The sequence below is a fragment of the Pipistrellus kuhlii genome, unplaced genomic scaffold (assembly GCF_014108245.1).
Source record: "Pipistrellus kuhlii isolate mPipKuh1 unplaced genomic scaffold, mPipKuh1.p scaffold_m20_p_13, whole genome shotgun sequence".
Taxonomy (NCBI): Eukaryota; Metazoa; Chordata; class Mammalia; order Chiroptera; family Vespertilionidae; genus Pipistrellus; species Pipistrellus kuhlii.
Window position 1 is genome coordinate 5,711,094 of NW_023425438.1, and position 27,065 is coordinate 5,738,158.

At 38.2% G+C, this 27,065-nt stretch overlaps 1 long non-coding RNA gene across 1 annotated transcript; it reads right to left on the reverse strand.

Annotated features, from left to right (window-relative positions):
* Window positions 1-4,293: 4,293 nt before the first annotated feature.
* Window positions 4,294-13,680, reverse strand: LOC118717046. Its single transcript, XR_004987322.1, has 3 exons — window positions 13,660-13,680; window positions 11,722-11,727; window positions 4,294-4,439 (listed from the first exon to the last, which is right to left on the reverse strand). It is a non-coding gene; the product is annotated as an uncharacterized LOC118717046 (long non-coding RNA).
* Between the last annotated feature and the right edge of the window lie 13,385 nt (window positions 13,681-27,065).

Here is a 27,065-nt window from a genome sequence, read left to right on the forward strand (position 1 = left end):
TAGAAGAATGGCAAAAATCATTGGTTTTATTCTTTGCCTATTGGTCAGATTCCAAAGCTGCAACCCAGGAGCCAGGTCATAAAAGGAAGCTTCCCATATGGATTGCTGTGATACTGCCCAGAATTAAATAGACCAGGAAGACTTTATTTAAGACTACTGCAACAGGGGAGAGATTGGACTCCACCAAAACAAAATTTTTCAACATCAAATGGTAGGTTTTAACCAATAGGGTGAGCTAGCAGAAAGTGCTAGAGGACATTAGAGGAGAGGTTGGTTGGTCGGTCAGTGTGATTAAGCCATTATTTGTTTGCTGATTGTCCCTTAGGAAAGTCAGGCTACTAACCTCCTTGATGATTACCTTTCAAAGGGATGGCTCCCGGCTCCTTGAGAAAGACATCCCTGGGTTGTAAAACTGGCAAGAAGCTAGGAGATTTATATCTTAAGTGAGCAAAGAATTCCCAATCACAAGTTTTCTAAAATAAATTAAAAAAGGAAGGTCAGCTGAAACCGGTTTGGCTCAGTGGTAGAGCGTCCCAAGTTCGATTCCAGTCAGGGGCATGTACGTTGGTTGCGGGCACATCCCCGGTAGGAGGTGTGCAAGAGGCAGCTGGTCGATGTTTCTCTCTCATCGACGTTTCTAGCTCTCTATCTCTCTCCCTTCCTCTCTGTAAAAAATCAATAAAATATATTTAAAAAAAGAAGAAAAAAAAAAGGAAGGTCATGGGCCAGTCGAAAGTTTAGATAAACTGAAGGGAATGCTAAGGCCATCTTGGCCAAAATATAGTAAGTACTATTGGTGAATATATAATGAGCACGTGCTAGGTTCCTGGTTTTTCACACGCACCACCTCATATGACAGCAATGCTTTATCATACTCCTTTACAGATGGGGAAACTACTGTAAAACACAGAGGCCTAGGTTTCCTGCCCATGGTTATACAGGACCCTGGTAGTCAGCTATTACTAGTAGAATCTACATTTGTAACCACTCTACTAGTTTCCTTGATGCTGGTCTAGCAGATGATCAATCTGTGTATCTCAATGTCTAACCTTAAAATGAATCTTCCTTGAGTACAGGCAGAACTTGAGACTGGTTTTAGAGAACAGAATATGTCAAAGATGATGAGAATAGTCTTCTGTGGTTATATTATGTCACAGAAGACCCCGTCTTGGCAATCAGGACTGAGGGATTCTGCTACTGGGTTTGAAGAAGTGAGCTGCCATGTGAGGAGAGGGCCCCTAAGAGCCACATGGGAAGAAACCACGGGGATCTCTAGAGATGAAAGGAGCCCAGGTGACAGTCAGCAACAGAATGGGGACCTCAGTGTGAATTCTGACCTGAATTGTGCCAATAGCATCCTAAACTTGGAGAGGAACTTTGAGCTTCAGGTGGGAACGTTGCCCATCTGACATCTTGATTGTAGTCTTGGGAGACCCTGAGCAGGGGACCCAGCTGAGTTGTTCCCAGACTCATGACCCCTGTGTAACTTACAGAGTTTGAATTAATTTGTTGACATTTCTGTTTGGGCCACGCTCTGGCCCTCATTTACTGTAGCAACCTCCCAAAAGCTCTCTCTCCACACTTGCCTGCAGAAGATAACTCTTGAAAATGTATGTCTTTTTTATTTTTTAGTTTTAATTAATTAATTTTTAATTTTTAAATATTTTTATTAAAGTTTACTTTCAGTATCAATTCATATCAGTTTCAGGTGTACAGCACAGTGGTTACACAATCACAGATTTTACCAAGTGTTCCCTCAATATTTCCAGTATCCACCTTGCACCATACATAGTTATTGCAATAGTGTGGACTATATTCCCCAAGTTGTACTTTACATCCCCATGACAATTCCATAACCATAAATCTGTGCTTCTTAATTCCTCACATCTTTCCATAGTCTCCTAAACCCTCTCCTTTCTGGCAGATCACCAGTCTGGTCTCTTGATACATAAATTTTCAATAGCAAATGTAGCATTAACCCCTAAAAATCTATAAGCTAAGTTTAAATTCATGATATACTATAAAAAAGCCCTCCCCAGTTTTGTTCTAAATATCACGTTTCCTAATCTCTTGTCATCTCCTTCATGCACTATTCATTCATCCCTTCTTTCAATCAACCTATAGTCATCTAATGCCTACCTTTAACAGAAATTGTCCTGTGATTATGAAACCTAATTGATAACATGTTTTCCAATGGAGGCTTCTAATGGAGTTCAAGATCCTGACAACCAACAATTACAGTTTAACTTAAAAAAAAAAAAAAAGTCCATGACTTTCCCTAGCCGGCTTGGCTCAGTGGATAGAGCATTGGCTTGCAGACTGAAAGGTCCTGGGATTCGATTCCAGTCAAGGGCACATACCTCAATTGCAGGCTTCTGTTCTTGCTCAGGGTCACATGGGAGGCAACCAATTGATGTGTCTCTCTCACATGGGTGTTTCTCTCTGTCTCTCTTTCTCCCTTCCACTCTCTAAAAATCAATGGGAAAAAATATCCTTTAGTGAGGGTAAAAAACAAGTCTATGACATGAAGAAAGCAAATGTATAATTCACATTCTGCCACTTATTGTTTCTGAGAATTGAGAGAAGTCAACTTTTGTCTATGACCTTCAATTCCCTCACTTGTAAATATTGGAAATAACTCCTAACATCTCATGGCATTATTAAGAAGAATTTAACTAGACAATACAAATAAAGTTACTAGCATAATGCTGAATACAAAGTGAAAAATCTAATAAGTATTAGTTAAATTTTGATGTTAAATTTGTATTTATTGACACATATATTGCACATGAATGGGGAGAGGACAGGGATCACAGAAGGAATGGCAAAGGCAGGTGCTCAGGGGGAATAAGCATTGGGATGGGTCTGCGAGGGTGACAGGACTTAGACCCAGGTTTCCAGGAGAAGAGGACAATGTGTGTGAAGACACAAATGCCTGGAACAGCAGGGTGCATGGCAAACATAGTAGTTAGGTTTGTCTGAGGAAAAGGTGCACCTGAGAGAACTTAAGTGCTTCTCATTGATTTTCCCAAGCCCATCTTTGCTCCCCACAAAATCAAAAGAAAGTTCTGGCACTTATCTGGCACTTGCTACATGCCAGACATTGTCCTAAATGCTTTAGCTCTATGAACTTACTGAATTCTACCCATCAAGGTAAGTACTATGAACAACTTTATTTTGCAGATGAAGAAAAGTGAAACCAAAAATGGTAAATATTTTACTAGTTGTACTATTAGTACTTGTAGATCTGAGATTTGAACCCATGCTCATGTCATTTATTCTCTTTAACACAAACAAGAAAGATGAAACTTTGAAAGTGAGATTCTCCCTCCATATTAAACACAGTAAATTGCAAGAACAGAATCCAAATACCTTCAGCAACATACTTTACCAATGCATATATCCATTTCACATAGACATGTGTAGTATGTGTGTATTCATGGATGTTGAGAGTATTCATTTAGTAATCTGGTGGGTTTTTGCCCATGAAATTATGTGTTTAGTACTTAAAATCAATCAAATATTGAGCTATTGGCCTTCTAGTTGAAAACCACTTTGAAACATACACAAACAATATCAGATACAGATTTCTTAAAAATGACTTGAAGCATTTTTTTGAGGGGTGAATATTTTAAATCAATAAACTAGAGACTGTCAACATATATATGAAGACATGCTCATTTTAGAATGCAAATAATTCAAAAACATCCCCATGGTTGTTTTGAGTTTATACATACATATAAGTTTTATATATTTTTAAAACATACTTTTAAATGTATTTAAATTTTTTTTCCAATACACACTTTTAAATGCACCTAGCTTTAACAAAATTTCCTCACTTTATCATTTAACAAGTATTTCTTAAATGCCTACTAAATGTGTTATACTATTCCTGGGCACGTGGTCATTTGGGATATAAAACAGACATGATCCAAGCCCTAGTGAAACTTATGTTGTAGCAGGGGAAAATAAATAATACATAATACAGTAAACAAAAATGGTGTGCATTCCAAGGGAACAAGAAAATATAGACCAGATAAGGGGGTCCTAGAGGTGGGAGCTACTGTGTTAAATAGTGGTGACAGGATGACACTTTAGAGAAAATGACAATTGAGAAACAAACTTAATGATGGTGAGAGGTGGGTAGTTAGGTACTAGGATAAACGCTTTCTAGGCAGGCAAGCAGCAAGAGCTAAGGCCCTGAGGCAGGCGTGTGTCTGGCATGTTAAAGAAATACCAGGGAGGCCAGGCTGACATGATCAGTGGTTGAGTATCAACCTATGAACCAGATCATAGTTTGATTCCAAGTCAGGGCACATGGATGTGAGTTTGATACCCAGTAGAGGATGTACAGAAGACTACCTATCGATGATTCTCTCTCATCATTGATATTTCTGTCTCTCTCTCTCTCTTCCCCTTCCTCTCTGAAATCAATAAAACTAATTAAAAAAAAAAGAAATATCAGGGTGGGAAAAATGGTTTAAAAAACAGAAACAAAAACATGACTAGGGATAAGAAATTATAGGAGAGGTAATAGAGATCATCCACGGGCCACACTTTGAAATAGATTTGAGCACAGAACTGTTACAATCTAACAAATGTTTTAAATTTGTCTTAGGGAGAACTGTGAAAGGATGGAGCATTAATAAGTGAGAAAGGATGGTGATACCAGGAAACTTCCAGTCCTTCACCACTAAGCATCGTTTCCTGTAGAATGTTTGAAAATGAATAACATAACAAAACATTCTAGTAGTGTTAATTTCAACAGCCAATCATATTCCTAATGCCCTACATTTTAAAATATACTTCTTTTGACTCTGTATGATTTTTGTCTTAATTTTAGTCATAGGGAAAAAGTTGTGTGTTGTTTTTTGTTTTTTTCAGAGAAATTTTGTGTTTGCTTGCCAGCACTTGATATTGTCAAGTTTCTGGTGTTTTTTTCTTTTTTGCCATTGATATAGTTCTTAATGTTGATATGACCTTACATTATTGACATAAAATGTATATTGTCATATTTTTGTTATGACATTACTATATTCATTGACATTTATTTTAGACGTTTGGACTTATAACTAAAGTGAAATCAGTCTGTTTTTCTTTTTTTGTATTATACTGTAATTTTTGTTTTGTTATGAAAGTCTCATGAATAAGTTGAATTCTCTTATTTTCTAAAATAAATTGTATACCATAAGAACTTTTAAATTTATTTACTTCCCTTTGCTTTCTCCCTCCCTCCCCCAGTTTCTAATTGACTAATAAATACTTTTATCACCCATTTGTCTCTGCTTATTTGAAGCTATAAATTATGTTACTAATCTTCAAATATTTTTCTTAAATTTAACTTCACATTTTTCTTATAAAGGCTAATGTTATTCTATGCTTTTATCATTTGCAGAACTTGTCAGAAATCCTAGCAGGCCTTAAAAATGCATTGCACACCTTTTTTCTTATTGCTATATTTTTTGTTTTACCTTCTTAAATGTACAAAAAATTTAATCTACAGACATAATTTTATTGTTTCTGTGCTCACTTGTTTTTCCTCTGGTCTCTGCCCTGTGCTTACAGCTCCTCTCCCTGAAGTGCCCATTGTAACAAATCGTTTGGTATTATTCTGTAAATGGGAAGAGTCTTTGTGTGACTAAAACCGCCTTTGCTTTACCCTCATACAGGAATGAAGATTTAGCTGAGCATAAGTGTCTAGGAAAACAGGGAGCTTCCCTCGGGATTTTCTATATAAGATTCTTCTGTCTTCTGGACATGCTTTGGGGTGATAAGTCTGTTCTGAGTCAAATTACAACTCATGTGAAGGTAATCTCTTCTCCCTTGGCTAGCTTTAAAGATTTTCTCTTAAATGTTTTACAATTTCACTCCTACGTGTCAAGTTATAGATTTGTTTTTATTTTTCCTGCATGGCATTTGTTGTGTATTTTCTAACTAAGGACTCCGAGTTTCTTAAAACCTGAAAAATCTCACTCATACATTGCTTTTCCACACTCCTTCCAGAATTTGTGCATCTATAGTGGGGGCTTATCAATCTTACGCTGCTCACTTAATGATCTTCCACTTTTTCCTTCTGTTGGTCATGACTTGATTCTCAATGAATTCTTCAATTCAACTTCAGCTGGCTCTTTTTCCTTTAGGTTCATTCCACATTTCTTCTAATCTATTTAATTTCCATTGCTATAAATTCCAAGTTTTTAATTTGACCTTTTGAGGCATTTTATTTTCCTCTCAAGTTTATTTTTGTTATAATTTTAAAGTTTATTTTAGTGGATGTTCTCTAAATATTTACTTTTTGACATCCTAGACATACATTATTTAAAACCACCTAAAATTCATTTCACAAGAATTGATTCACATTACAATTAGTTATGAGCTTTCTTTCTTCACATTGGCTATTTTGTATGAGAATTGTATGTATAGCCTCGTGGGGGTGCAGGGATTCTACCCGCTGTACTCAGGTTTCTGAATGTACAGAGCTTGCCCCATGCCAAGCCCAGAACTAGGTTTAAAACAGCCTCCTATGCCCTAACAGGTTTGGTTCAGTGAATAGAGCATCAGCCTGCAGACTGGAAGTTCCCATGTTCGATTCCGGACAAGGGCATGAATCTTGGTTGCGGGCATGTCCCCAGTGGGAGGTCTGCAGGAGGCAACTGATGGATGTTTCTCTCTCATTGATGCTTTTAACTCCCTATCCCTCCCCCTTTCTCTCTGTAAAAAAAATCAAAAAAATATATTAAAAAAAAAAATAAAACGGCATCTCAGGGCATTGCCTGAAAGTGATTCTTGAGAGCATTACAGATTCAGCTCCTGGCTATGCTGGTGGTTTCCTTGTTATGAGTTTGTGTGTGTTTTTTGTTGTTGTTTGTTTGTCTGTTTTGGTGTGTTTGTGTGTGTGTGTGTGTGTGTGTGTGTGTTTACTCTTACCTCTCTAGCTTCTAGCTTTCTCTAAAGTTTTGGAGCAAACAGATCTTCTGTGAAAGATTTTTTCAGTTTCCTTTTACTGGCTGTGAAGGACACACTGAGGCTGCCTCCTGTCTCCCAGGGAATATGGAACACTTTTCTTCACAGTTACTCCTCTGAGCATTGCTTCTGCCTACCATGTCTTACTCTCTCATCAGTGAGGAGGACAATAGTCCATAGCTATAAAGGCATAGCCTGTGGACTCCGGTCAACAACAACTGGAAAAACACTCAACAGAATTTTTAAAACATTGATGACGTTGGAGATATAATAAGGTAGGTGGGATTCAAGGCACCTGATGATACAGAAAAGGAGGCACATTGAAATGAGCACAATTTCTGGAAGCCTTGCCTACCCTTGGGGACTTGCCTATTGTTGGCACAGGAGATGAAGCTGAGGAGCTTGGCAGAGCCTCTGTGCTACAAGACAGAAAACTAGCAAAGATATTTAATATCTCAGGAGGCAGAAGATTTTAAAAATATAGACTCCTGCAGCTGGCAAGGCAATCTAGTCAGGAAGAAATAAGATCTACAAGAAAAGAGAGGCAGAAGGAAGCAAAGATGGCCCTCAGTGGTTTCGACCAAGATTTCTCATCCTCCACACTGTTGACATGTCAGGCCAAGTAATTCTTTATCCTGGGGGTAAATGCATTGTAGGATGTTGAACAGTATCCCTGGCCTCCACCCACTAGATGTCAATAGCAACCCACTCCCAACCCCCACTCCCAGAGTTGTGAGAACTGTCCAATGCCCCCTGAAGGACAAAATCACCCTGATGGAGAACCAGGAGGTAGAGGCTTAAAGTATTTGTCAAACCTTAAGGTATGCAGAGTTAACAGGCTAAGGCACAAAGAAAAAATTTAAAGACTAAATAATGGAGCAGAATGTTGAAGTCACTAGGTACTGAGAGGAGATAAAAATTAGAATTTTTTTAGGGGAGGGATCTTAGTAAACTGCCCAACCTCAACACTGGTGCCTATGAAGGGCTCTATGTCAGGACTAGGATGATCCATTGTAGCCGGAGACTGACAACATAGTCAAACCAGCACTTAAGGAGCTTAGCTCTTGATTACAGGTGACCTCTTCTACTCTAGCTATCTGCCAGAAAACAAAGAAAATCATCCCCAGAGGAACATCATGTCAGCCAGAAACTCTATACTTTTTTTAAATACACGATGTCTTGTTATCAATCAAAACTTTCTATGCATAACTAGAAACAGGACCAAAAGAAAATAAAACGGATAATAAAATGCAGCCATAGGTGACCAAGATATTGAGGTGATTAAATATGGACTTTAAAATAAATACTATTCAACCAACTGAGGTCAAGAAAGTAGATGACAAGATTGAAATGATAAAGCTTACATCTTCAAATGTAACTTTTAGAGCTGAAAATGAAACTGTTACTGAGAAATCAAAATAGGGGCTTAATAGTGGATATTTCTTGGTTCATGACCCCATACCACTCTGACTTTGCTTCCATTTATTACACCTCTTTAGACCCTGACACTCTTGCCTTCTTCTACTAAGGGTTTTTATGGATACATTAGGCCCACCTAGATAATCCAGGATGCTCTCCCATCGCAAGTTCTTAAATTTAACCACACTTGCAAAGTTTAATAAAATTTTCTAAATTTTCCAAAATATGTAAAATTATATAGTGAAAGGTATAAAACAGTGTTGAGAGAAATTAAAGATCTCAAAAATATGGATTGATATACCATGTTCATGGATCAGTTGACTCAATATTTTTAAAATGTCAATTCTCCCTAAATTGATCTAGGGATTTTGTTTTCTGTTTGTTTGTTTTATGTTTTTGTGTGTGAAAAATGACATGTGGGTTCTAACATTTACATAGAAATGCAAATAGAAAAGCAAATGCAACTTTGAAAAATAACAAAATTGGAAGACTTGCACAAGCTTTTAAAAATATTTTCTATAAAACAAGCATAATCAAGAGAGTATTTCACTAGGGTGATTATATGTATATAACCCCTGGAAGAGAATAGAGCCCCCCAAAATAGAGTGACTCATAAATAACTTTTTACAAAAAATAATAGAGGAATTCTGTGTGGAAAATGATTATGAAACAATTGGACATGTGAAAAAAATAAACTTTGTTTCTTATTAGATAGCATTCAAACATTAGCCTGCAATGGACTATAGACCTAAATACATGAACTAAAACTATAACATTCTAAAGAACACATATGAGAATAATCTTTGTAATCTTGGTAGGCAAAGGTTTCCTAGCACACAGAAGGTATAGACCACACACACACACACACACACACACACACACACAAAGTGGGATTTTTCAAAATGAAAAACCTTTGCTCTTCAAAAGAAACTTTCTTTAAAACATAGTTTTGTTTATTTCAGAGAGGAAGGGAGAAAGAGAGATAAAGAAACATCAATGATGACAGAACCATTGATCAGCTGCCTCTTGCATCCCCACACTGGGGATGGAGCCCACAACTGGGCATATGTCCTGAGAGGGAATCAAACTGTGACTTCCTAGTTCATAGATCTATGCTCAACCACTGAGCCACATCAGCCAGGGCAAAATAAACTTTTAAGAAAATAAAAGGACAAGTCATATTAGATGTAATTATTTCAATAGATATACTGTACATAAGATTGGATACAGAATATAAAGAAATCCTTCAACTCAACAAAAAATCCAAATAGTTCAACTTTTTTAAATTGAAAAAACTTTGAACATAAATGTAATTATAGACAAATAGATGATAAACACGTATATGAAAAGATGCTTAATGTCAGTATTTACCAGGGAAATGCAAATTTAAAGCCACAATGAAGTATCGCTCACTATACACCCACTACATTAACTAAAATTAAAAAGGCTAATAATAGAAGATGCTAGGGGAGATTTGGAAAAACTAAAATAGCTGTGGCTGATGGGAATGCAAATAACATAACTTCTTTGGAAAATAATTCAGTAACTTGCAACTATGTAGGCATTTTATCACAAGACTCAGCAGATTTACCTGTCGGTATTTAAACGTGTAAATGCATACACCCACACAAAGATTTCTACCAGAATGTTCATAGTGTGTTGTTTCTTAATATCCAAAATTTGGAAACAACCTATATATACCAGTACTGGTGCATTAAGAAGTTATGTTAAATACATACAATTGAGCACTACTCAATAATAAAAGGAAACAAACTATACGTGTGACAACTGGATGAATCACAAAACATTGTATTAAGTAAAAGACACCAGATACAAAAATACTATCTGATTCAATTTTTATGAAATTCTAGAAAAGCCAAAATTACAGGAATAGGAAACATGTTTGTCTGGGGTATGTGTAAATATTTTGGGGTGATAAAAATTATGCTGTACACATCCTGATTACACATAGTCATAAAGTTAATCAAATTGTTATATTTTAATATGGTAAGTTTTATTACATGTAAATTATGCTATAATTTAAAAAATGCCATGGAAGGGGGTATGGATTGATATGATAGGTCAGAATGCCAGTCTTAAAATTCAGACAGAATTATAAGATGAACAATATCAATACAAGATCAGTGTATGTGTGTCATGAATGGATGTATTGCCATAGTTTGCAAAGAACCTGGACTGCATTCTACACAAGTGCTTTCTTTTAATTCTAGTTGTGAGAAGTCTTAGGAAATTCTTTAGTATGAAAATATCTTCACTTGACTAGATAATACAATTCTAGTTGGTAACAACACAGATGGATGAAGGCAGGTGGACGTTAATTTTCCAAGGCGAGTAATGAGCTAATGGATTCCCTCAAAGTGATGGAAATGGGCTAATTGTTTACTTCTGACACTCAAATAAAACAAGAGCCAAGGGATAATGAACCTGCAGGTATAATCAATGGCCTGTGACCCGAGAGTCTGAAACAAAAATCACAGGGAAAACTTCAACCCAGGAAAGTACACTTAAGAGAAGCCGCCTGCTGTAGAAGGACTGGGCTTCTGATGAGGCCAGGTCAGAGGGCAGCAGAATGTGTAGGGGTGCAGTTTCCCACTCAAAAGCAGTTGTTACACTGTGAAGGGCATGTCAGAATCACTACCGTGCTTTTCAGAACACCAAGGAGCTCACCCGAGAGAAGGCAGCACACGCATTTCATATCAGTCCAACCTGGATCCCAATTCCCTTAAATATTCAGTAGCATGAGGAATTCGTTTTACCTATTGGTTCAGACTCCCTTCGGGACTGAAGCACTGTGAAATCTTTGTTACAGAGCACTGTTGGGGACTGCAGGGCTCTGGCTAATTCCTGTGACACAAAAGTCCTGTGCTAATGACACATGGATCAGTTTAAAGAGATTAGAGTACATTACGCATTGGATCTTTCTAAGAATGTTATCCGACATCCTAGTAAGTGACTGGAAAGCATTATTTACTGCATACACAATGGACACCGAGGTAAAATCTTTATTAGAGCATGATACTACTAGAAATAACAGAGGCAGAAAGAAATTCCAAGAACTGATGAATATGTATAAAAAGGGACTCCATCCCACTGGCTATCTTATGATTATAAAAATTAGATTATATTGCTTATCCATAAAATTGGCCCAGAAGAAAAGTGGAGGTGAACAATACCCAGTGTTCATCAACGGTAGGAAGCATGCGCCATTGATTATAAGAGATGTTTAGCAAAATCTATAAAAAGGTGAAGGCACATTTGCTTGGATGTAGGAATGTGTCCCTTTATCTTAAAAAAGAAAAGAACTATTAATTACCCCACTCATTTCTCTTTGGGCATTTGTCATTTTCAACTTTAAATTACACTTGCTTTTGTATTGTATGTGATCTGCCAAACAGTACAAGATTGGTTAGGTTATCTCTCTAACTCATATTGCATCATGTCTTACTCAATGTTCAATAATAATTTGTAGAGTGGATTAATAGAAGTTTACATATCAATGAATGAAACAAGCTAGACTTTCATACTAGATTGTGTAAGGCAAGCTTTGAGGAGCTCAAAGATTTATGTTGACTTCTGAAAATAAGTATGTTTCAAAATAATTAAACAAATAGTCATCTAGAATATCATAATAGGTTTACATTAAAGGGACATGGAAAAGCCTGGGACAGTCCAAGAACACATATACATAATGATCTCAAAAAAAGGAGGAGAGGATGGGAAAGTATGATATTTGATACCCAGGAAAGGGAAAAAGTGAGGAGTTAGTCTGAGCAAATGTTTTAAGTATTTGTTTCATTTTGTGATTTAAAGTAAGAAAAACCATGATTCAAAATATTTTAAGAAAATTGTCATCCCTTTTTTTTCAGTCCTGGTAGAGAGCTATCTAGAGGGATGTGTAAAAGTTAATGTAGAAGGTGGAGAGGGAATAAATACACATGGCTCAGGCTTTACCTTATTGGATGGACTGGGTGTCACTCAGGGAGCAACAGCCCTAGAACAGGCCTGGACCTTCTTGTATGTCTCCCTTGCCACATGGGGTTCCTGCCTGAAGAACAAAGGAGGGGATGGACCAGCAGTGGGACTGGCATTTTGAATGATAGACCTGTAGGTCACTGGATCACAATCTGCTCAGGAGTATGTTGCCAGGAAGATGACACCACCATTTGACATCCCAATAATTTCCTTGGTAACATATGCAATCAGTTCACACACCTAGCCCAGCACAGTTGGCTGGAACTGGGCGAATGGGTGGTTACTTATTGGCACTCCCAAGAAGACAGGTGGGGAAGCTGAAGGAGGATTAAGCTGCTGGCTCAGCCAACAAAAACAGAGCTACATCAGAAGCTTCTTCAGCCCTGAGGACTCTGGTCTGGATATATTTCTATTAAAGAGCTCTAGCTCAACCACAGAATGATAGTTCCAACTGCAGAATTGTGCTGTTCATTATGTTGCTTCTGTCTTCATCCCACCAGAGGGGAAACTTCTTGAAGGGAGAACACTGATTTATGTTTCTCTCCCTCCAGTTTTGCTTGAATAACTGAATGTGAAAAACTGCACATTACAAAACTGCAAAGTGCTGTTTAAATTCTTTTGTTTAGAAAGAAATTAAAGTAAAAGAAGGAAAATATGTGAATTTTTAAATAAAAAATGAACCAAATTTCAACATATCAATATGTCACATCCTAAAAGTTACCTTTACACTACATAATAATTCCTACGGCTTCGTGTTTCTCTGAGGACCCTCTTCTGCATTCTTTTAATAAAAGTTAAGTGCTCTGAAGTCCTCCTTGGAATGCATCCACAATACAAGTGCTATCATAGGAAATCATGAAACTGTGAAATGGGGAAAAGCTAGTGGTGCTGTGTTATGATGGTAGATAAATCCCAGGAAGTGGGGAAGGTCACTGCACACTTCAAGAGCATAGGATTGAGAGGATCACACCCAGCTCTATGGAACTGCAAGTTCATCAGAGTGACTTAGGTCCCCAGGAATGAAAATGTGGTACAGGGCCAGGGAACCCAGGCAGGGACACCCTGAGGCAGCACCTCTATTTGCTATTTTAGAAAGCAAAGATGCCTAGCTGGTGTGGCTCTGTGGTTTAGCATCAACCCATGAACCAAGAGGTTGTTGGTTTGATTACCAGCTGGGCACATGCCTAGTTTTTGAGGTGGATCCCCAGCAAAGGCTATGCTGGAGGCAGCAGCAGATGGATAACGTTTCTCTCTCTCCTTCCTCTCTCTCAAATCAATTAAAACATTTTTTTAAAAAGAAAGCAAAGAAGAATCTGGGGCTCACCCAGCTATACCAGGATCTATTGACTGATTAACTGGTACATGTAAACACTTTGCAGGCAAAGATGTACTGAACAAGCTCCTTCCCATGGACCCATCCTCAAAATGCCCACCAGCACATAGCAGCTCAGGAGTAATCCCCAGGACCTATACCCGGCAGTTGACAGAAAGGGATGGAATGGGGACTGCACTGGGGCTTAGCAAGCAGGGCATGAATGAAGTCAACTCACAAGGCTCTGGCAGGCCCTCTGGATTGACTATTGATTACAAAGGAAAGCCAGATGCAGAGAAGAGGGAGGTTTGGAAAGAGCAAAGTATGGGAAGGAGACAGTAAATTTGCAAATAGATGCAAGGACCTAATGCGTGTTTGTCAGAGCCCAGCTTTGTTGGTCTGAAATCTAGGAAATAGGAGTATAGAGGCTTCCAGATGGACCTAGGAAATGAAAGAGAGGGAAGCCACTTTCATCAAAATGCCTGATATGTACATGTGGTGGAAATAGACTCCTCTCAGGGCTTAGGCAGAAAGCTTCAGGACTCAGAGAAGAAGAATAAAATGTGCTGGGCCTCCCTGAGGACTTAGAAGCAAGATGGGCATACAACAATAGCAATAATTTAAAGTGATTTTAATAATAATAATAATAATAATAATAATAATAATAGGGAGCATTTATTCAATCTACCTCTATGCCGTCACTGCACTAAGTATTCTCCATAAAGATACCTCATTTAACTTTCACTGCAAACCTCAGAGATGGATGCTACTCATATTTCCATTTCACAGAGAAAGAAACTGAGGCTAAGGGAACTTAACTAACTCTCCCCCCAACCCCCCCAGTCAGGTATCTATGGAACTAGTGTTCAGCTTAGGACCATCAGTTCTTTCTGTGTGCGGTACAGGCAGCCTTTGACCTAATGACCTAAGGTAGGGGAGAAGAGGGCATCTAGAAGGCAGGAAACTTTCTTCCTGGGTATAAGAATTTGAGGAGTTGGAGAAGTTCAAAACATTTGCAACAACTAATTCAACTTTCCTAACATACTCACCCTAACACCCACCCGAATTCAGCTGATTTCCACCTCTATTGTTTCTGCCTGATGTAAGCCAGGATCATTTCTTTCCTGGGTTATTGCAATTGTCTCCCAGCTTTCTCCTTAACCCTCATATCATCTATTCTTATCTTGGGAGCTACAGTAACTCTTTTAAAATGAAAATCAGATTATGGTACTCTTTGTCTAAAAACCCATCTAGAGGCTTCATGTATGTCTATAAAAGCCCAAGCCCTTATAATGGCCTAGAAGACCCTACCTGATCTGGCTTTTCACCTGGCCTTGCCTCCAATCTTCTCCCCTTGCTCCATTCCCTGCAGCCACAACAACCTCCCTTCAGGGCTTATGCCCTTTGTATCGATACTTGCTAGTACTTCTGCCTGGGACTTTCTTCCCCCAGATATCCTCTTCAATATTTCATTTTACACTCAAGAAGTTGTGATCTTCATTGATCATTCACAAGAAAATAGCACCTCCTCCCAGGACCTCCACCCCTGTGCAAAATTTTTCTCCAGAGCATGAATCAGAGTCTGACCTTCTAATTCATTACTCGTTTGTGATCTGCCCCCATCCCAAAGACAGGAGCTTCACAGAGGCTTTCTCTTCACTAAATCATGTCCAATGCCTGAAACAGTGCCTAGCATGGGTTCAATAAATATTTGTTTAATGAATCAATGCAAAACAGGTTCTCCTTTTGTGTTGGCATACTCTTGATGGTTTATTACCAATAATGAAAAGTCTAATTACTGTGAGAGAAGGAAGCAGGACCTCTGGTGGGAAAAGCGGAGAAGAGGATGCTAAGTTAGGAAAGTGAAAGACAGCAGCAGGTGGAGCAGGTCGATATGCAGCAAAGGAGATACTGAGATCATTTTATTCCATTATGAGAAGCTGAGAGTATACCTCTCAGGGATAAGAGAGAAGCTAGCCATGTCACTCTCAGGCCTCTTTAAGGGCCTATTCCTTCTGCTATTGATGTAGAGTGGCCTAGGGATACGCTTTCTGAGAAAACCCTCATAGCCCATCTCTGTCCAATCAACCAAAGCTCTTGAGATGAAGATGATGGGGAATCTGAGCAGTCCTGGATTAGAAGTCACCCAATTAGATGGCCAAGCACTCGACTCGGAAGAGGCCTGATGGCCACCGTGCAGGCACTTATGTTAATGAATCTCATCATTTGTAGGTGCCTGGGGGGAACACACTTTTCAAAATGTCTGTATTACTTCTGAGAATTTAACCATTCATGTAGATTCACCTTGAGTGAATCACATCAGCACACACTATCTGATGTAAGGTTTCACAAAGGTACACTTGACCACTTAGTGATTTGGAGTCACATGTATCTATTTTGGGTGAAATGTGTCTGTTGTTACTGAAATTCAAATTAAATTCATCACAGAGAGAATGTTCCCAGGAATTCCAGATGTGCTTTCTATGGGTTTCATTATACTATCATAGAAGGCCCTGCTATTTCGGGTGAATTTCATGTTAGAGGTGTTGATTGTTTTCAGATGCTCAGGATGAGATGACAGAAGAGAGTTTTTGCAAGTTCTTAAAGTTTTAAAAATATAAAGATAAGGACAAGGAGACTAATAACATTGAAGTCTAGACTAGTTTAGTGTTTAAGAAAATGGATTCTGGTCTCCAAGTGTGAAAGCTTGTTGTGTTATGTCATCTTGGGCAAATGATGAAGTCTGAAAAGCTTCCATTTCTTCATTCATGAAGACTAGAAGTGACCACCCTCTTAAGCGACCATTTGTGAGCAGTAGGAAGATAGCGTTTATAAAATGCAAGGACACACATTAGCAAACACTCAGTAGAGGATAATGCCGATCATCTGGTCCTTCTGCTATCAAACATCTTCCCCAGTCATCTCTTGGGATCCTTCAGCATCATCAAAACGATGGAACTAGACCCAGGCATCTGACCCTTGACACCATCTACCCAGTAAAAGAAGTTTCCAGATCTCTGATATCCAGTTCAGTTATTTAATCTTAGATAATGTCAGCTACTTTAAACACTGAGTGAACTCCTTTGATGCTACAAAGATCTTGCTTCCCAATCTTGCTATGTCTTGGTGATCCCAAGACTCTGGTGGCTCTGGGCAGAGCTGCCCAGGCAGTGACCATTGACAGAAGCAAGCAACTACTGACTACCTGGACAATTTCATTCTTTTGTTTTAATTTGTCTCTGGTGCCTATTACAGCCTCAGAACACACACTATCTTTTTTCAGTTTAAATAAAACAAGTGGTGAAACTATATCTACATGTAGCCTGAAAGGGGAAAAAATGATCCTGGAACCATTTAACAGCATTTTTAATTTTATGAAACTTAACATATTAATGATGTGTAATTTAACTTATGCAAACTGGGCCACTGGATAATCATATCTTGAATAATTCTTCTCCTTTATTAAAAAAATTAATAAAGTGAGAGTATTATAAAGCCTAAAGCCCATTTTTCCCTCCCAAATTATAACCCTGCTGCAATTGAAACATGTTTGGAAATAAAACCAATCAATCCAAGCTTCATCAAGGACAAATTGCACCTCTCAGAGAAAAGATGCCTGCACAAGGGCAGAGGGTGAACCACCCAAGTCCGGCCAAGGAGGGCTCATCTTCAGAAATCATGACTGCAGAGGTCAGATGCTCTGAAAATGGAACAGTTGGCTTCTCATTGGCCTCCCCAGTGTTTTCTCATCTCAGTGTATTTCATTATCTTGGCAAATGCTGGTAGCATATCACTAAGACTTAACACTTCTTCATTCCCTGGTATTTCAGTTTCAAGATCATTAATAAAACAGGAGCTTGAGAAGGCAGCACCCCAGGCAATTCATTGGTGACAGGGAGGGTGGCTGCCTGACTTTCACGGCTATTAGCATCGATGAAGCTGAATTTTATAAATAGGGGTAAATTTCATGAAAGGATAAAAGGAATAAGCGCTATTCTTCACCCCTGTTGCATGTTAAAACAAAATTTATAAATATTTGAGTTTCTTCTATTTTCACTAGATGTGCTTTCTGTTATTAAAAAAAATATACTCAATTTTTTTTCAGTTTTTTTATATATGATTTTATTTATTTTTGTTTAATGCCCCATATACATGATAATTGTGTATCCTATTTTTCTCACTTTACTGTATTTTCCCACTCTGGTTATTGTTGGTTTTTTTGTTTGTTTGTTTGTTTTTTGTGTGTGTTTTTTGGTGTGTGTGTTCTCAATCTATCAGGTTAGTGATCTTTTTGTGACACAATTGGTCAAATGAATCACTGAATTTTCTCCCAAAACAGTAACACGTTCACAACCATGGCTTGTTTTCTTTATTTATCCCCGTGTTTCCTGGGCCGACAGGAATGCTATCCTATGAACTGCCTCCAGAAAAAGCCCCAGTTGGAAGCACGAAATGTTATCAGACCTTGCACTCCATCTGGGACACCAGCTCCAGATGGTGGGTGAGAGACAACTGTTTGAATCTCTGCTGAAACTGAAGCATGTTTGGGAATTAAATCAACCAATTCAAACTTGGTGGAGGACCATGCATACCTCTCTGCAAATGTAGCTAAGTGCTCACAGGCTTTTCAGCCATTCCTGTATCATTTCTAGATATATGCATTTACTTAGTTTCCACCTAAATCAGTGAAATGCCTCCAAGACACCCATGCTACCTTCCCAATGCTTAATGATCTATAGAAGATTCCAAAGCCCTGTAGCTGGAATCATACTTGAGAAAAGGGATATTCATTACCAATCTGTTTGATATATGTTTTGAATTATTTATATTTAATTGACTTGGTATTTATTAGATTAGGTATTCATTAGTATTGATTAGTCCTTTAGATATTAACATTTTTTTTCTTGGTTTCTGACTACTGCTCTCTATTGCTCCCCTTCTTATCTTACTAACTGCTCATTCTGACACCTTCAAGGGTGTCCTCTCACATTCCCAGCCTCTATGTCTGGAATTGCTCAGACTTTGAACCTCTCCTCTCCATCTACACCCTTTTCTTGGAGACTCATTTAGCCTAATGACTCTAAAAATCTCCTAGACTGACGATTCTAATATTTGCATCTCCAGGTCTAATTTTCAGATTACAACATTTAGCCACTGAACTGCAAATTCCAAGTCTTTATCTTTATTTTTTAATCCTTACCCAAGGATATTTTTCCATTGTTTTTTAGATAGAGTGGAAGGGAGAGGGAGAAACAGAAACATCAATGTGAGACAGATCAATTGGTTGCCTACCACATGTGTCTGACCTGAGGCTGAGTATGAAGCCTGTAATCGAGGTATATGCCCTTGATGAGAATCAAATCTGGGACCCTTCAGTCCAAGGACCAACACTCTATCCACTGAACCCAACCAGATAGGGTTCTAACTTATCTTTTAATTAACCTGCTCCAATTACCCAACCCCTGAAACCCATGAAGCTTGCTTCTCATTTCCTTCAGGTCTCATACAAGTGTTTATTAGAAAGGTCTCCCCACCAAAGAGAAACTATTTCCCTAACCCCCACTCTCTCAACCACTAATCCTTCTCTGATGTTCTGCATAGAACTATTCATTACCGGGTGTACTGTATAGTCAGCCACTTGCTTACTTGATATTGTTCTCTTCTCCCACCTGGAATATAAGCTGTAGGAGCAGGAATTTAGTCAGTTTTGCTTGCTGCTATATCCTAAGAACAATGTCTGCCCCATGTAGGTATTCAGTAACTGTTTTTGAATAAATGAATGGATGAAAGAATGGATGAGCATAATATAATCCAACAGCAGATTTTTGCACAGAATATCCAACTCTGTTCCAAGGAGGCTGGTATGACTTATGTTAATTTTCTTTTTGTCACACTCTGGATCACATTGTATGAAATTCTACAAGGTCAAGCTAAAATGGACCAGCTGAGGCTTGAAGTCCAACCACCTGCACACTATCCACTATCACTGAAGTTAGAAAGCATCATGGAATATGCTTCCAAAGGTCTATGTGATGTATAGATTTTACTTCAGAGAAGAAACTTAATAAAAATCTAAGAAAACTTTTTGAAGTCTTAATGTATTTATTTTATTTATTTTGTCACAAGAATATACCAAGTACCTTTTATGTACAATGTTAAATGTCTGTTATCTTAGTTATAGAAACAGCCTAAAAAACTTGTCCAAGTTAAAAAAAAATGTTCACATAAGGATAAGAACCAAAATCATATTTCTTCTATGCCTGTTATCTCTTGTGGGTTTTTGTTTTTATTTTTGTTTCATTTTCCCCAAATAATACTGACAGTGAGTCTTTATAGCTAAAATCTTGGAAGTTGCCTACCCGTGCCTGGATCCTATGAGAATCTAAGACGAGGTACCTGTTCAGTTTTAATGGGGGAGACAAATCCAACAGGCCTGAAAGAATTTGGGTTTTCCACCTTGTACAGTAGTTTGTTGAAAAAGAAGCCTGGGACTGGGGCCCAGAGAAGATTCCAGAACCAAAAGGTGTGCTTCTCCTCTGCTCTTGTCCCACAGTCTCATCATGCAGTTTCAGCCTTTTATTTTCTTGCTAAAATTTTCTGTGCATCTACTTGTTCTTTTGCAATCACCCCTGCAGGATAGGGGACTCCCTCAGAGTATTTGAACAGTGGGAGGATGGAGGACGGTGAGCCCACTGGTCTAATCTTGGATATTATGACTGGATCATGAATTGTTTTGCAAACGTGAACCTGTGTTTCTTAAAATTGGTTCTCTCTGGGTTCTTTTCACACTGGGGATTTATACTTCTCCTCTAAGAACCAATGTGCATGAATGAAATGCTTAAGAGACCCCTTATAAAGGTGTTCCTTCTGGCTGCTGGCAAATGAGAAAGCAATTCTGTTCCGAACCCTACCAACTCTGAACTCCTGAAATGACCTCATTATCCAATACAACCATACTGAACATTTTGATATTGTCCATTTCTAAGTACTCTACAGGGAGATCAGAGTCATGGGACTAAGAAAAGGAATAATAACAACAGACAGTTGTATGATGTGCTTCCCATGTAGGAGATACAATTGCAGATACTTCACGTTTTAAATTGAATCTTCGCAATACATGAGAACAGACTTATCATGATCTTGGAACTTAGAGTCTATATTAAAAACCGTGTTAATCCTGCCTGGATTCTCATTCACTGTGGGTTCCTTCTAAACACACTGACATGGAAGAATTTTAGGGGACATTTCTAGCATTCTAGTTGTCAAGAACATTTTAGATCCTACTTAACAGTAGAATGCCTCCAGTCACCCGTTAATTATTCCAAATGCACTAATTTTTAAACCAGCTGTGTGATCCCTAAGAGCCACATGTGGACTCTGAAACCGCTGCTTGTCTTTTCCACAAGCCAGGCATGCTCCAGGGGGAAGACATGTCCTGCTCAGCGTGTGGAGATGAAAACGGATATTTCTTCTGGGAGCACTTTAGCCTGGGCCAGCATGGTGTGAAACAAGACCACACAGTTAGCATTTCACAGATGGGTTTTGGGCAGAGGTGGTGACATGATCACTGATTGTTCACACTCAGAACCATTTCCAGCTCTGCAAACACATGCCTAAGATGAAGACAGACTACTTCAGAGGGGATCATGACAAGGGAACACAGTCTTAAAGTGGAAAGAGGAAAAATTAGGCTTGATTTTTTAAAAACAAAAGAGTAGCGACGTCAGCCATAGCTATTCTTAAGAATAAGTATCTCTTGAGCAGGCAGGGTTTAAAGAGCCTAACAGCTTTAATTTTATGCAGATTACATATTTACATGATCATAAAAGCAGAAGGGCTTGGTGGGGATGCTTACTGCCAGGACAGAATTATTAATCAATATGTCTTTCTAAAGCTGTCACATCAATTACTAAAAGCCATGGAGAAACTCAGATTTGCCTGCTGTCGTCCAAATTCTCTTCAGGACTATATATTGCAATTGAAAATGAATGTGTTATAACCAAATCCTGGAAGGAAGGAAGGAAGGAAGGAAGGAAGGAAGGAAGGAAGGAAGGAAGGAAGGAAGGAGGGAAGGAGGGAAGGAGGGAAGGAGGGAAGGAGGGAAGGAGGGAAGGAGGGAAGGAGGGAAGGAGGGAGGAAAAGAAGGAAAGTAAGGAAAGAAGGAAGGAGTTAAGAAAGGAAAAATGAAGGAAGGAGGAAAGGAAAGAGGGAAGAAAGGGAAATAATTCTCTATATTTCCTGTAGATACACAACACGTGTTCCTTGACCTCTATCTGTCCTCACTGTTGGGTGGGCAGCCTGCCTCACAGCTGAACCATGTTTGGAAGGCTGGCTTGGCTTGCCAACTGAGACATTGCCCCCAGCAGGCAAGTCTGGAGTAGCATTTTCTTACACCCTGACTGATTTTGATCAGCTCAGTTCTGACCTTTTAACTGTTAGTGCAAAATAGACCACCAACGAGAAAGCAGGATTTCTATTATAACATAACAAATTTTAAAATGGATTTGGCTCTGCAGATTGACCTATGGCACCTATAGGTTGCTACCAGGTCCCTCTTCTAGCCTCACATCTTTTTTATTTTAGATAGAAGGAAGATAAAGTTGACCTCTAAATCTCCTTGAAACTCTGAGATTTGGATCCAAGATTTCTTTAGTCCATCTTTATGGGAGCTAGAATTTCTGTCTTACATAGCAACCTGACCTTTTTTACACAAGAGAGTTGACACCTTCATTACCAATTTCTTTGAGATATACCTTTCTCCATGCCCCAGCCCTAATAAGGCAAACCTCAAAGGAAACATATAATATTTAATGACTTTGACTTTTAAACAAAACCCAGATTAGATAATAATGCCAAGTGATAATGTAATATAATACACCAAGTATAAAAGGAACAAACTGTGCTCCATTCTGAAGTTTAATTCTAGTAAACTATCACAGCTTCAGGGCGCTTGGATGAGAAGGGAGAAGAGATAGGGTAAAATTTGAAATTACTTGAAAGTCAATCCACCATGTTCAACTAGACAACTCATAAACAAAACAATATTTCCAAGTAAAATTTAAAAGAAGTGCATTTATTTAAAACTATGATGAATATTTCAGAGCACATATTCTACATGTCTGTCATGTAAGAGGGTACAAAAATACATGTGAATTGACTGAAATTATAAATTAAATGCAATGGTCATGAGATCATCTTTTAATTTTAAAAAACATATTTCTTAGCTAAATTAAGAGAGTTATGAAGAAAGTAGAGGGAGCAGAATTCAGGGCCAAAATCAAGCCATAGGTCAAGTATGGTTAGGACCCTAGTGATTGATATCTCTCTTGCTGACACTGGACATCACCATCATTAAAGAGAATTCTAGCCCAGCTAGTTTTGCTCAGTGGTTGAGCATTGACCTATGAACTAGGCAGTCATGGTTTCATTCCCAATCAGAGCACATATATGAATTGTGGGCTCAAACCCAGTAGGGGGTAGGCAGGAGGTAGCCAATCAATGATTTCATCTCCTCATTGATATTTATTTCTCTCCCTCTCCTTTCCTGTCTGAAATCAATAAAAATACCTTTAAAACAAACAAAAAAACAAACAAACAAAAAGAATTCTAAATGATCTTTGCATCTTTATGCCTTTGGAGTAGAAGTCGATTGGCATAAGAAGTAAGATTGCATCTTTTAAACAAAGGGAAGGGAGGTGCAGTGTCTGACTTCCTCTAAATTTCATGATGGACCCTTCCACAGTAACTTACAAAAGTGGAATACAGTAAGTTTTCATTTAAAATCACCACAGGTTTGGTGACTTTAAGTGCAACCACAAAGCATGAAATCACTGTTATCACAGGCTAATTGATATCAACAAGAGTTATGCTGCTCTGCCATCTCACAATGTCATAAAAAAAAAAAAAAAACAATGAACAAAACATTATTTTAGGACCTGTGGTAGCCCCCAAATAGGTAGAAGATTTGATATTTAGGCAAAATAAATATGACCCATGTCCTCTGTGTGAAACCAGCTTTACTCAAAGGAGAGAGTTCACTATGTTCAAGTAGAGACAACTCCTAAGAAGTATTCTTCCCTAGCAAAAAATGTATTTGACCTTCTTTAATGAATAGGAAAGATACACACACAGATAATTTCCTGCAAGTCCTTGAAACTAATCTTGTTTCCAGTTGAAACATGTCTCTTTCTGCTCTCGGTTGTTATATTTGGTTTGTAAGACTAATTCTTTCAAGTCTTGTACAAAGCAAAATGCAAACAAATTGAAATGAAATTATTTAGTGTAGACTTTTGTGATCTTCACTGTGTGTGTGTATATATCTATATATATCTATATCTATATATATATATAATTCTTTTCTAATTTTTCTAAAGCTTTCATTCTTTTCTAATTTTCAAATTGGAACATTTTAGAAATTATTATCAATACCAGGCACTTTATTTTTTGTTTTTTTTTCTGGTGGCTGTAACTTTTAATCCCAATTCAACCCCAAATGCCTTACTTGATTTGATCCAAACAGTAATGGCTCTCTGTGCAGGTGAAACTCTGTGACTAGGTGATGTTTATCCTAGTGCAATGGTCAGCAAACTCATAGTCAACAGAGCCAAATATCAACAGTACAATGATTGAAATTTCTTTTGAGAGCCAATTTTTTTAAACTTAAACTTCTCCTAACGCCACTTCTTCAAAATAGACTCACCCAGGCCACAGTATTTTGTGAAAGAGCCACACTCAAGGGGCCTAAAAGCCACATGTGGCTCCTGAGCCGCAATTTGCTGACCACAGCCCTAGGGTATCTAACCTTAAAGCACCCTCACCCTCACCCTTTTCATTTGAATCTGCTTTTACTGATTACCAGAGACAAGTAACAAACTCATAATAGATGTTTTCTCAAAAATCAAGTAAAAGTACCATGCTCATAGTCAGAATATGGCTCAAAATCCCTCCTCTTCACCTTTCCCCATCATAATATCAGCTAATTATGTTGTTTTCCTGAAGGTCTAGGAACTAATTCTCTAAAACAGTGTTTCCCAACCTTCTCTCATGATGAGAATCACCTGGTGGAGTTGTTAAAACACAGATTCCTGAATCCCAACTAAGAAGTGCTAAATTAGAATTTTTGGGAACATATAGGTAAAATTGTATACTTAACTAGTGCTCTAAGACAGATTTTATATACAGAGCACTAAGTTAGGTATGCAATTTTACCTATATGTTCTCAAAAATTCTAGTTTAGCACTTCTTAGTTGGGATTCAGGAATCTGTGTTTTAACAACTCCACCAGGTGATTCTCATCATGAGAGAAGGTTGGGAAACACTGCTCTAAACCCTCACTTCAAGGTCCTTAGCTAAAGCAGTATCAGGTGAACTTCTCATTAGCAACAATATATAACTCATGGGATGGTGTTATATTACAGATAAATCTTCCTCAGGAAGGTAATCTGAGACTTTTTAAAAAACTCCGGTCTGATCAAATTTACCAAGTTGAAAAAAGTATGTTTGATATCAAGTAATAATCTACCTTGGTAACTTTTTATGTTTATTAAAATGTATCCCTTTCTATATGTTTCAAAATTTGTCTTCATTCTTTAGAAACACAGAGACATATATTCATGTACATACATGCAGATATATGGAGATAGCAATTCTTTCTGTAATAACTACATACTCTACCCAGAAGAACTATAAACAGCTGAGTCCTGACATCATCCAGGTCTCAGTCTGGTTACTGTAGTACAGATATGATTGCTGGGATATAGCACTCAAATATTCAGCATACCTTGTAAACCAGTCATGGTTTTGAACTCTTTAATGTGACACTATATGATTCTTATTCTGCTTAAGCTTATTTTCTTACCTAAAAATCAATGCTACTGTTTGCTTTCTTGTTTTATTCAATTACTGTCGATAGTCATTTTTACAGCACTATGTCAATCTTTTGGCAACTGATTAAGGATAGAAAAGTTAAAAAACAAACAAAAACAAAAACAAAAACACAAGAGGGGCTCTGCCTCCAAGAGGTAATTATTAGAGATGGAAAGTAAACAAGTAATTACTGGCTGTGCGGCATAAAGAGATCAATGGAGGCTCAGAGGAAAGATAACCTTACCTGGAGGTGGGTCAGAAGTCTATCACCGAGAGCTCTGAACAGCTATGATGGAAGAACGCCTTTCTGAAGTGTTTGATATTACCCTGCAGGCTTTAAGCAGGAGATGGAGTGATCAGGCTCCTTTTCACCTGGGAGACTGTGAGGAGGATGGATTAGGAGAGGATGAGATGGAAGACAGAACAGCCAATTAAGAGCTGAGGAGGCAAGGCAGGCAAAATCGGTGGCCAATGAGGTAAGGGTAGGATGATAGAGGGGAGGAGCTGAGAATCAGAGTTTTCTAAATTCTTGGCATTGTGGGGAGAAGACAGAGATGGGGGGAGGGCATGGTTTCTTTGGGGACATGTTTTGTTTCTGAGCCTGGCCCCAGGTCTGTGAGTATGCAATGAAATGTGGTATGAGGAAAGAAATAGGGGTGAAGATGTTCAGACATTGTGGGCGGAGCTCAATCATCTCTCAAAGTTAGTCCCTTGGCGGGATGTCAAACCAACAGTTCCCTGCGCTCAGCAACTAAATCAAACATGGGGACACCTTGACTTTGTACACCTCCAGCTTGGGCTGAAGTATCGCTGATCTTTCAATGCATTCTGAAAAAATATTTATCTTGTTCAAATCAAGCAAAACTTACCAGATATCTACTTGGGAATATTTCTTGAGATAAAATCAAGAGAAAGAAAGAGAAGGGAAACAAAAAACAACAAAAACAGAAGGTCCTGAGGAGAGCATAAAATAAGTTCTTATGCAGTTAGTTCTACAATATATAATATCTGATTGAAATCATTATCCCGTCGTCCCCAAGGGCTGAGGGGATGAAGAGACAGGGAAAAATGAAATCATTTTTTTTTAATTTAAAAATAAACATTTAACTTTTCTATAAACAACAATAACAAAAAGCAACAAATTATAACCTGCATCAAAGGCACAATAAATTTAAAAGCACAATCATAGAATAATTGGTATTGCGAATTGTCTACATTACATAGATACTATCAGAAGTCAGTTGGTCTTTACCGCTGATACAATCTAAAGTGGGAACGCAAGCAAAGAGTCACACCTGGATAGCAATCAACTGGACTGAAAACAGCACTTGAAAACAATAAGTTGTTTCTCGTTTGTTCAGGGACACTGTCGCCCCCACCCTAAAAAGCACATGGTCTCCTGAAACAAAGAAGCTTCTTTGCTTTTGCTTGAAGGCTCCCAGGCCCTTCTCCTTTCTCCTTGATGCCACTGTTTGCTTCAAAAGGCGCAGGCACACTCCTGGTGCCCCGGCCA